The sequence below is a fragment of the Malaya genurostris genome, chromosome 2, assembly GCF_030247185.1.
Source record: "Malaya genurostris strain Urasoe2022 chromosome 2, Malgen_1.1, whole genome shotgun sequence".
NCBI classification, from domain to species: Eukaryota; Metazoa; Arthropoda; class Insecta; order Diptera; family Culicidae; genus Malaya; species Malaya genurostris.
In genome coordinates this window covers 128,049,981-128,063,315 of record NC_080571.1, presented here as the reverse complement: position 1 = coordinate 128,063,315, position 13,335 = coordinate 128,049,981, and positions in this window count along the sequence as shown.

The following is a 13,335-nucleotide window of genomic DNA, read 5'->3' as shown; positions in this document are numbered from 1 at the left end:
AGACATAACTCATACTCCTATATTTTTACATTCCGCTCGAGTCAGGTAAATCCATTAAAATGTTCCGTAATATCATAACCGATCTGAAATTTATTTTGTTTACATTCATCTTGCCTTCGATATGCAGTAACCAAGGTTATGGTGACTGTTATTCAAAATCAATAAATATATCAACTTGTGCTGCCAGTTTAAAAAAATTCACTAGCGTTTTCGATTTGACATTTCCAGTTACTGAGGGGTAGTTAAATTTACGATACAGTTTTGATAGACGAGTGGCAGGTCGTGTCGTCGGTACCAGTGTTGTTAAGAGACAAACTGGAGTGTGAATTGAACGATCTTGAAAAAAGAGGGATTATAAAAAATGTAAACCAACCGACAGATTGGACGAGTAATATTGTGGTGGTAATGAGAAAGGAAAAAGTGCGAATTTGCCTCGATCCAGTGCAGCTCAATCAAGCAATTAAGCGACCAAGATTTCAAATGACGACCTTAGAAGAAATATTACCGGATCTACACGGTGCGAAGGTGTTTTCAATCTTTGATGTACGAAACGGTTTCTGGCATGTTGAGCTCAACGATAAGAGCAGTAACCCACATTATCGAAATGACGGAATGAGCAATGAAATCTTACTCGACTGCATGATTTTTTAGTGCTCGATCGGTTCAGTGCTAGAATTTTCGCCTGAGTTGACTGCTCGATCAACCTAATTGACAGTGACATTTTAAATGTCATTGAATATTCGCTCATTTTATGAATGTGTTAGTGTGAAATTTATGCGACTTAAGCCACACGCAGGGAAATAGAACACATTAGATTCTAATATATTGAGTCTTTAAGTCAACTTCAAACAATTTTTTGAATCAAATAAAACAATTTTTGAACTGAAATTTAAATCTAATAAAACACTTTTTGAATCAAATTTAGTGTGGCAAAGTATATTAGATTCAAATATATTGAGATATGGATTCAAATTTCCAAATTTTATTGAAACAAATCAAAAATGTATTTGATTCAAATGCTTGTTACAGTACATTAAATGTATTTGAATCAAATATGTCGTTGAATAGATTCGAATAAGATAATATGTTGACGCTTGAGTTTAATTGAATTAAATGTACTTAGTCTTAGATTCAAATTCTTGGATTGAAACTTTTCGTCCTTGAATCAAATGCCAGAGATTATTGATTCTAAAACATTTTCATTGAATCAAACGTTTGTACTGGCTGATTTTATGAAATTTAACACAACTTTGGCTAAGATTGAAATCGATCGAATTGTGCGATACTATAGTGAGTGCTTTCATAGGATAGGTAGGTTATGAATTCTTATCTAACATTTGTATTCATTCCAGACAGCGGTTTCACAGTAGAGCTTTTGGAAATTATTGAACGAAAGGAATCAGAGGAGTCAATACCGCAACCGTACTCAACTGAGCGCACAAAATGCATTCAATAATAAATAAAAAATTAATTTACAATAATTAATATTTAATTTACAATAATTAGTCAAAAATTCTTTTCAAATAACAATTTATTGAATTAAAAAAAACATCATTGAATCTACACACAGTCGCCCGAAAGCCTGATTTTAGAAACAAAACTAATTTGCTTTGAATCAAATAACAATTGTATTTAAATCAAAGTGAAATGATTTTAGAAACAAAATTATTTTGTTTGAATCAAATAACAATTGTATTTGATTCTAAGTGAAATGAAATTCAGGTGGAAATAAAATATATTTGAATTCAAAACACAATATATTTGAATTTAATGTTTATTTTGTTTATTTCTGTGTGCGTAGAAATAAAAATAATTTGCTTTGAAGTAAATATCAAATGTATTTGAATCAAAGGAAAATGAAAATAAGCGCTGATTCAAAATAAAATATCTTTGAATTCAAAGTGTAATATATTAAAATTTAAAATAAATTTTTCTGCGTGCATTTCACTACACTCCCCTCTCAGCAGGCCGTTCAATTTTGTTGATTTTTGAGCGCTTGTTGAACGATATATTGCACGAAATATTCGTTCAATTTGCTGGAACGGTTTGTTGTTGTTTTTTCTCTTGCAAAAATAGTGTGAAAATTAAGTGTTACCTTTCCATAGAAAGAAAATTTGTTGTTATTCTACGTGAAGTAGAAGTATTGTGCAGGTATGTATTGTTTGTTTAAACAAATAAGTGGAAAAAACTTCAGAAATTCTGCAGTAAAACTAGTCCAACGGGGCTCCAACTCCTCATGTTCAAAATGGCTCAACAATGGACCTCTGTCTGCCGGGTTTGTTGAACGAAAAAAATGGCATTCGGTTCAACGGTCTGTTTCAAAATCGGCAAACGAAGGTCCCGTGTTGACCTCCCGTTGAACGATTGATTGGACTTTCATTGGACCAATGATCCAACGTATTGGACCAATGAAGGACCACCGTTGAACGTTTTTTTCTAAGTGGGTCCAGCTAGAGGAATGGATGATGCTGACTAAGGTAGGCCGTTTTGTTAATTTCCAGCGAATTTCAATAGTTTATGTTGGGATTCTAAGAAGAACTGGTTATTTACTAGTTCTGTATATCCGAAAAACATGAAGATTTAAATTTTTATACTCAGTTATATAATGTTTTCGTTTAAAAATAAACTGAAAATCAGCACAAAAACGTGCAAAATCAGAAAAGAAGAAGAAGAAGACGAATTGACAATTCAGTCCGCATCTTCTCACTCAATTCCGAATGATTTCCGAATCAACCGGTTGTAGGCGAACCGGTTCATTCGGAATCGGTTGTTGCACTGGAGTTGGAATTGATTCGGAATTCATTATGATTTCCACATGAAATTCCGAATGAAAATTTCTCGCCGATTCGGAATTGATTCGGAATTGATTCGGAATCCATTCGGAATCCATTCGGATCTGATAATGTGGGAAATTGACTGCGTTTTGGACACCGTTTGGTCGATACATTTGGAAGAGACTACCTTTTGGACTATCATGCTCGCCGGAAATATTTCAACAAAAGTTACACCAAGCGCTACAAGGACTGGAAGGGATTGAAGTGCTGGTGGACGATATCCTGTGCTTTGGAACAGGGAAAACTGAACCGGAAGCAATAAAAAATCACAATAAGAATCTAATAGCCCTGTTGGAACGCTGTAAACAAACTGGAATAAAGTTGAACCGGAAAAAGATGAAATTGAATCAAGCAGAAGTACCGTTTTTCGGACATGTGCTTTCGCATAATGGTCTGAAACCAGATCCAGAAAAAACAATTGCGATCAGTAAGATGCCGCAGCCCAGTAACGCAGCGGAGCTGCAACGGTTTCTTGGTCTTGCCAATTATATGGCCAAGTTTATTCCAAAGCTTTCGGAGATGAGCGTTGATCTTAGAAATGCGTTAAAGGAAGATTCATGGCATTGGGGAAAGCGTCGCGGACAGGCATTCGAGGCTATAAAAAAGCAAATAATGAAGATAACCACTCTGAAATATTTCGACCCTGGGGATGAAACGACTATTCAATGTGACGCGAGTAGCTATGCTGTAGGAGCTGTATTGATGCAACAAAGCCAACCAATTTTGTTCGCTTCACGTCTGCTGTCTCAAACAGAGCAAAAATATGCTCAAATCGAAAAAGAAACTTTGGCAATATTGTTCGCGTGTAAAAGATTTGACCAGTACATTTTTGGAAGCCGTCAAGTGATTGTGGAGACCGATCATCTTCCATTAATGGCAATCTTTAAAAAGCCGATATCATCTGCTCCAAAACGAATCCAACGTATGGTCCTAAGTCTTCAGCGATACAATTTGGCAATCAAGTATGTAAAAGGAAGTAAATTGATACTGGCGGATACTCTCTCCCGGAATGTGAATGCAGATCAAACAGCGGATGTTGAAGAAATGGACACGTTATGGAAAGCGATAGAAGAAGTGAACGCATTGGAGCATATCGAAATTCAGGACGAACTGTTGAGTCAAATCAGATACGAAACGGAACAAGACGAGGTTTGCACCAAACTCAAGAACTACATAGTAAACGGATGGCCAAAAGAGAAAGGATTAGTGGAGGATTTTGTGAAGCCTTACTTCCCATTTCATAGTGAACTGGTGATGCAAAATGGAGTAATTTTACGGGGAAACAGAATACTAGTTCCGGATAAAATTCGAATGAAAGCGTTAGGGCTTCTTCACTACAGTCATCAAGGGGAACAAGCTACACTACGAAAGGCACGTTCGGTGGTATACTGGCCAAACATGAGTGATCATATAAAAAATTATGTTAAAAGGTGTGATTCGTGCAACAAGTTCAAATCACGTCAAGCAAGTGAACCGATGCAGAGTGTAAGAATCCCGTTGTTTCCTTACGACGTTGTTTCAATGGATTTGGCAGAGATTACGCAAACGGACAAAAAATATACTCTGTTGATAACCGTTGATCACTTTTCGAATTTTTTCGATATCGATGTTATCAACAATCTGACAACAAAATCAATAATCGATTGTTCAAAGCGAAACTTCAGTCGTTTCGGCATCCCTCGACTAGTGATCACTGATTCAGCCAAACAGTTTACAAGCGAAGAATGGCAAAGGGTTATGGTGAATTACGGTATCCAACATTCGACAAGCGCACCATACCACCATGAAGCCAACGGCAAAGCAGAATCAGCTGTTAAGATTGCGAAGAATGTGTTCAAAAAGGCGATGCAAGATAAAAAAGATATATGGCTTGCGTTGCTTGAATGGCGAAACACACCACAATCAGACGGATATACACCGACGGAAAAGCTGATGGGCAGGAAAACCAGAGGAATTTTCCCAGTTCCACAACATCAATTGCAAATCAACATCAATTGCAAACCAGTAGATACTGATCGAATCAGAGAAGAGATGGAATACAGAAAAGTGAAATCTATGTTCTATCATGATAGGGGAGCACGGGAGTTACCAAAGCTCCAGCGTGGACAACAAGTCTATGTACAGCTGAAACCAGAAACGACAACGGAATGGTGCCGAGGAAGAATAGCCAATGTTCTGAATGATCGAGATTATCAGGTACAAGTAGGAGATACCGAATATCGTCGGAATAGGAAACACATACGAAATGCGGACACAAACGTGTTGACTAATCACGAGAATGAGATTGCGGAATCCAGCACTAACAATCGTCAGGACGATATACCTTTCCAGAACTTTTTTAGCGGGACCAGTCGTCAAGATCAGACCAAGAACTCACCAAAGGCAGACACCATCCAAATGGAACTGAAGGATCATCATACGCCAACGATTCAACAAAACTCCACATCAGATCAATATTCAGTACAACAACCACCAGCAGCGGCAGTGGGTGCAGAAACATGTAATCGAACGAAGCGAGTCACCAGACGTCCATTTTGGTTCGATGATTACCACTTTGAGGAATAAAAAGGCTTGAAGCAAGGGAAGGTGTTATGATATGTATTTGATTATTACACTTAAGTTAACTAAATTACTCTGAGACTGTAGAGACAACTAAATAGAACAATAAAGCTGGCAACGAGGCCATTGTATTTTAGGACACAGAACATCTGAAAACAAAAACTGTTCGCTAACGATTCGCCGTCAGTTACCACAAATCTAGCGACCCCTTGTAAATGATAAAAATAATCTTCTCGAGCAACACTGTTTAAGTTGCTATGGACTAGTTACCAAGGAACCCCAAAACAAATAAACATGTTTTGAAAGCGGTGGGATAGTTCTATTAGTGTTAAAGTCGTCGGTTAAACTTTGTCCAAGTTAAGCAGAAATGCATTTAAATGAACTCGATTTTCGGAATTTAATCGAAACTATGGATGAAACCAACGAACGAGGACAATGATCTGCTTCCAGCGATTCATCCGTACACTTCAACTGCTAGCTTTTCTGGGCAATAGGATTCGGTGTAATATGCCGGTGTCAAAATTGTTGATTGATTGCGCAACAGTGGAAACAGTATTTCACCTTGTTGGCCACTATTCGAGAATTACTAGTGGAATTCCACAAAATCATTTTACCGTACGTTATGCAGGTACCGCAGAGCACTAGCCTCGCTCAGCTCGTTGTCGGTCATTTCCATGTCTTCCTTCTCACACAACGGTTTCAAGTCAAGACCTGAATTTTGAACTTGGCTTTATAAAAGACATAATTCATACTCCTCAATTTTTACATTCCGCTCGAGTTAGGTAAATCCATTAAAATGTTCCGTAATATAATAACCGATCTGAAATTTATTTTGTTTACATTCATCTTGCCTTCGATATGCAGTAACCAAGGTTATGGTGACTGTTATTCAAAATCAGAGATGCCAGGTAAAAATTTCAAATATCTGCAGACAGGGTCTGTAAATCTGAAAAAAAATCTGCAGTCAGCAAATACGTCTTGCTGGCAGCAATTTCTCTATAGAGTATGACACGCAAAACTGACTTGGCGAGCAAAAAAAAAAAAAAAAAAGGTCACGGAAATTTCAAAAGTCTGTACATATAGACAAAAGTCTGCGAGAATTTCAAAAATCTGCAAAAGTCTGCGAGAATTTCAAAAGTCTGTAAAAGTCTGCACAACTGAAAATGTCTGCAGCACTACACCCAAAATCTGCAGATTTACAGACAAATCTGCAGACCTGGCATCTCTGTTCAAAATCAATAAATATATCAACTTGTGCTGCCAGCTTAAAAAAATTCACTAGCGTTTTCGATTTGACATTTCCAGTTACTGAGGGGTAGTTAAATTTACGATACAGTTTTGATAGACGAGTGGCAGGTCGTGTCGTCGTTTGAACGTAGTTAAATCTATACTTACTATCTCATGCTCTATTTCGATTAAACCAATTAAACGAAATCTAACAAACGAAACGAACCTGCGTTTTTGTTACTTCTGCATATGTAAGTCATGCTAAACAGCATAAAACACGTAATAGGATTATTTTTATTATTATTATTATTATTATTATTATTATTATTATTATTATTATTATTATTATTATTATTATTATTATTATTATTATTATTATTATTATTATTATTATTATTATTATTATTATTATTATTATTATTATTATTATTATTATTATTATTATTATTATTATTATTATTATTATTATTATTATTATTATTATTATTATTATTATTATTATTGACATCACTACACAACGTGTACGAAATAGAACAAAGCACGCCTTGTTCGTTTTGTGTTTTCTTCTTCTTTCGGTGTTGTACATACTGTCACTCTATATGGCGATTTGAAAACTTTGACACTCATCACCCTGCAACTGCGGAACCGGAAGTCGGATCCGAATGAAATTTCACAGTAGGTTTAAAGATAGTATGAACTTTAATTCAAATCAAGATTTGTGAAAAGCGGTTCAAGCATCGCAGAGAAATCGAAGTGAATTTAGTATTATGAGTTTTTCTTCTCCACTTTCGGTACTCTCGGAACAGGAAAAGAGGGGATCAGTAGTACCGAATTAAGTTTTCATGCCCACAAACTAACAAGCTTTGCAAACTAGAAGAATTTATCAGACAGTTTTATGGGATTTGTACCTGTTTTTAACCATAGTTCGTGGAAAAATACTAATAAAATTGGTAATTTACCACTTATCACGCTTTAGTTCCGAAACCGGAAGTCGGATTCCGATGAAGTGTTCCACAATTTTTTAGGATATTATAAAACCTTTCATTGGAATCTTAGTTTGCAAAAATATGTTGAGTTGTTCCAGAGATAATTGAGTGTAAACTTTTTCTCAAATTTTCACATATTACCATATAACTCCGGAACCGGAAGTCACATTCAAATGAAATTCAATAGCAAGCTATGGGACTATAATACTTTTTATTTGAATCTTATTTTGTGAAAACCGGTTAGGCCATCTCTGGAAAAAGTGAGTGCATATTTTTTTCACTTTTTTGGTACATATCATCCTATATCTCCGGAACCGGAAGTCGGATCGGAATGAAATTCAATAGCAGGCTATGGCACTATAAGACCTTTCATTTGAATATTTGTTTGTGAAAATCGGTTTAGCCATCTCTGAGAAAAGTGAGTGCATATTTTTGTTACATACACACACACACACACGGACGGACGGACACACACACACACACAGACATTTGCTCAGTTCGTCGAGCTGAGTCGAATGATATATAACATTCGGCCCTCTGGGCCTCGGTTAAATAGTCGATTTTCACAGTGATTGCATATCCTTTCTATATGGGAAAGGCAAAAACAAAGAATATCCCAGATATGAAAACAGTACCCAGCCTCACTTCTTTGAATTTGGTATTCCATTTTACGATTTCTCCATAAATATCAATCAAACATACTACAGAAAGTTACTGATTAATGATCGATTTTTTTTACCAAATTTTCACACGTTTTTGTATGTTAGTATTCGATTCATAAGAAAAAAAACTCTGCATTTTGTTCGAATCTTCAAGCAACAACAGCGATCGCAGAAGAGTTGGTTGGATTCTTCAATACAGATAAGCCGACGACACGACCAGGCACTTCGAAGAAAAATCGTAATGAAAAGTGTTCGTGAGCGATTTACCGCCAGTTACCAAAAATATAGCGACCCCTTGATGACGATCAAAATAATCTTCTTGAGCAACACTGTTTAAGTTGCTACGAACTAGTTACCAAGGAGCCCCATAATAAATAAACAAACCAGTCGAGAATGTTTTGAAATAGTTTTTTAATTTAATTTTTGTGCCATCAGCGTAAAATTAAAAGAACTCAGAAACTAAGATTGTGAAAGTTGCACGAGACACCGCGAGCTATCGGCCGGGGACTGGTACCCCTGAAAAATTTAATTATTAAATACGACAAAGTTAGACGATGTCACAATACGCTAGGTACGAGGAATGAATTAATAATAATTAAAAATAATTAATATATAATTTATCATGAATTAGAGAATTATCCTGCACCAGAGCCCACGTTCAATAGTTGATCATGAACGAATTTTAATATTAAATGATACATTCATCTATCAAGTGAAGGTTACAACGTTCTTTTTGTATTCGCGCCGACCGGAACAATATCCAAATCTGACACTAAATGTAGTGCTACGATAGACAGGCTTCATACTATATAATCATCAAGTTACGGCCTATATTCTGCTTGAGAACCAATTATAAATTTATTTAAAGTAAATTAAACATGAATTCTATTTATAAGTGTATTCGCATCTGCATATGAAGTGCAATTGCATCTCGTAGAATAGTACTGATATACCGGATTGACTCAGCTTTGTCATTCATATTTCGGTACTAAATCATCAGATTGATAATAAGATTTATTATGACGGATTCAATGACTCTTGCAGTTTGCCAACATTTTAAAACTCATTTATTTAGTTTGCTAACATTTTAAAACTCACGTCACAGATCTGATCTGAAGACTGATTAAGTTGAATTATTTAACAAGTATCAACGGATATTGAAATGTTATGTGAAACCGACAACTTTGCCGCGAAATAAGGATCTTCCACCTGTGGCAGCTTATTTTGTTTACATTCCTCAAGTCTTCAATATGCAGTAACCATGGTTTTGGTAACTGTTATTCAAAATCAACAATTCATCAACTTGTGCTGCCAGTTTGAATAGTTTTTCAGGAGATTTCATTTTCACATTACCAGTTACTGAGGGGTAGTTCAATTTGCGATACAGTTTTGATAACCGAGTGGCAGGTCGTGTCGTCGGATAAGCTCTCTTAGGGCATATTCAGGAGTGTTCTAGTTCTAGATGCATAATTTTTGTCAGTTTTAAAATTTAAATCTAGAAATTATAACAAAATACTGACAGCCCTAGCAGCGTTTTATCTGTGTTTCAAATATAGAAAAAATAGAACGGCAATGTATACCAGTTTTAAATTTGTCAGTAGAACTGGTCGAAACAATAAATCTAAAACGGATTGCTGGGGATACGTTTGTTTCAGTTTCATTTACATTATAGACCACCCATATGAATCTTGCAGCTGCTGAATTTGCTCTTAAAATACCGATATTTCATTTTTCGTGCAAATGAATACCGATTTTATATTTTGATTTAATTGCATAGTGGTGAACCAAGTTGTTCAGCGACCTTTTTCTTGTTCTCAAATCGGTGCGCCCTCAATACATTTATCGAGGGGAAAGACGTTGTACCAGCCCGGTTACAGACTAACAGACAGGACACACAAATTAGATTCTTTAATCATTTTCACGGTCATTTCAAATATTCCTTTAGTTTGGACAGTACTCGCCTATGGCATGATGGCGCCACGTTATCCTATCAAAAACATCCTATCTGTCATCTAGTCTATGTTTACTTTTTCATTAACCAACAGAGTTGCCATTCATACAGAATTACCTGTAATGTATTGATTTGCATACGTCCATGCGCATTTCATGCAGGTTACAGATTTAATACATATTGCCATAACTTTATACAGAATTGTGCCTACTTCTCATCCTTCAACGCAATACAAAACCGAACCCGTTTTGTTACAATATTTACTTACTTCTGGTCTGCCGTCACTTAATCTCGGGTGAAAATTACCAACACAATCAAAAATAGTCTAGATGAACAGCGTTGAGAAAAATAAACATCCAACATCGCTAAAAAAATTAAATATATTATCAACGTAATCCAATAATTTATTTTGACGATTCATTTTCAAATATTATGATGAAATCAGGCATTCCTGGGGGAACCAACTAGTAAAAAAACTTTTACATAACACAAGGGGTGTACCGATGGTAAATAGTTCGCGCAGTACAATATAGGTGGAACTAGTGCATCACGAAAAATTATTTTTATAAGAATTTACTCATACTGAAGTAAGATGAGAAGTAGCACAATTATGTATATAGTTTTGGCAATATGTATTAAATCTGTATCCTGCATGAAATTCGCATGAACGTATACAAATCAATACATTACAGGTAATTATGTATGAATGGTAACTCTGTTGGTAAATGAAAAAAATAAACACAGTCTAGATGACAGACTAGATGTTTTTGATAGGGTAACGTGGCGACATCATGGCATATGCGTGTACTGTCCCAACTAAAAGAATATTCGAAATGACCGTTAAAATGATTGAAGAATCTAATTTTAGTGTCCTGTCTGTTAGTCTGTGGTAGTATATTCATGGTGGCTTAACCACAGACTAACAGACAGGACATTCAAATTAGATTCTTCAATCATTTTAACGGTCATTTCGAATATTCCTTTATTTGGGACAGTACTCACATGTGTCATGATGGCGCCACGTTACCCTATCAAAAACATCCTGTCTGTCATCTAGACTGTGTTTATTTTTTTCTTTTACCAACAGAGTTGCCATTCATACAGAATTACCTGTAATGTATTAATTTGTATACGTCCATGCGAATTTCATACAGGCTACAGATTTAATACATATTGCCAAAACTTAATACAGAATTGTGCCTACTTCTCATCCTCCAACGCAATACAAAATCGAATCCGTTTAGTTGCAATATTTACTTGCTTCTGATCTGCCGCCACTTAATTTCGGGTGAAAATTACAAAAACAATAAAAAATAGTCTAGATGAACAATGTTGAGAAAAATAAATGGTTACCTTCCAACATCGCAAAAAAGTTAAATATATTATCAACGTAATATAATAATTTACTGTGACGATTCATTTCCAAATATTATGATGAAATCAGGCATCCCTGCAAGCAGCTGATCGGTGTTGACAAACGAGGGGGAACCAACTAGTAAAGTAACTTTTACATACACACAAGGGGTGTACCGATAGTAAATAGTTCGCGCAGTACAATATAGGTGGAATTAGTGCATCACGAAAAATTATTTTTATGAGAATTTACTCATACTGTCATGTCTGTTAGTCTGTGGCTTAACCATTCTAGATTGTTGTTAACTTACATTTCGCTTGTGATCTTGATTTTCAGATAAAAATGTTTGTTTATTTATTTTTCACTATAATAAACAGTAACTATGGTGAGCTTGTTCTTACCCTTCAGTGTTGCTAGTTTTATAGAAAACTCGTTAAAGTACGTTGTCACTCTGACAGTGTATCATGACAGTGTACCGCACGATGCAAAATGTGCTCTTGAAAATTTGTCGAATTATTCCGTATTATAATTTGTATTTGCTGAAAGTATCATCTCTAAACAAGCAGCGCCTCTACATTTTAGTTTTGCAGCCAAATACAGATATTTACACAAAATAGTTGGCAGCTGTGGATGTTGGTAACAGGCAGAAGTGCCAGGTCTACAAATTTCTGCAAAGTTCTGCAGACATTGTTTGTTGCAGACTTTTTATATCGAGTTTTTCGCAGACTTTCGTCAAAATGTACAAACTTTTGAAATTGTCGTGACGTTTGTTTTGCTCGCCAAGTCAGTTTTGTGAATCATCTTTTCTAGAGAAATTGAAGACATGTTTTCGGATTTACAGACTTTTGCAACCCTGTCTGAAAATATTTGAAATTTTTACCCGTCACCTCCGGTAACAGAGACGTCAAACTAGATGTCAAATTGCTTAGTGGTTGCAATCAAAGATGCCATTTCAGTTTTTACCGCGTCATTCAAAAAACGAGGAACACGTTTGAAATCCCGTGGCAGAGTTCTTTGAGTAATACAAATCAAATCCTAATTCGCGCTATAGATAGATATAGAAGATAAATGTGGAAATCCGGATCCAAAAAAAAACCTGAGTGAGAAGGGGTATGAGTGTGAAAAACGGTGCCCCTAAAGGGGCACCATTAGATGAAGAAATGAACGGAGAAGGAAGTAAAGATGGCGATTATGGAACAACATCAAATAAGAAGGTTGATCAAGCGGAGAGAAATTTTGTTAACTGTACATATCAAGCGAATGATGAAGGACTATATCACAGACTAACAGACAGGACACTCAAATTAGATTCTTCAATCATTTTAACGGTCATTTCGAATATTCCTTTATTTGGGACAGTACTCACATGTGTCATGATGGCGCCACGTTACCCTATCAAAAACATCCTGTCTGTCATCTATACTGTGTTTGTTTTTTTCATTTACCATCAGAGTTGCCATTCATGCAGAATTACCTGTAATGTATTGATTTGTATACGTCCATGCGAATATCATGCAGGATACAGATTTAATACATATTGCCAAAACTATATACAGAATTATGCCTACTTCTCATCCTCCAAGGCAATACAAAATCGAACCCGTTTTGTTACAATATTTACTTGCTTCTGGTCTGCCGCCACTTAATTTCGGGTGAAAACTACCAACACAATTAAAAATAGTCTAGATGAACAACGTTGAGTCAAATAAATGGTTACCTTCCAACATCGCGAAAAAGTTAAATATATTATCAACGTAATCCA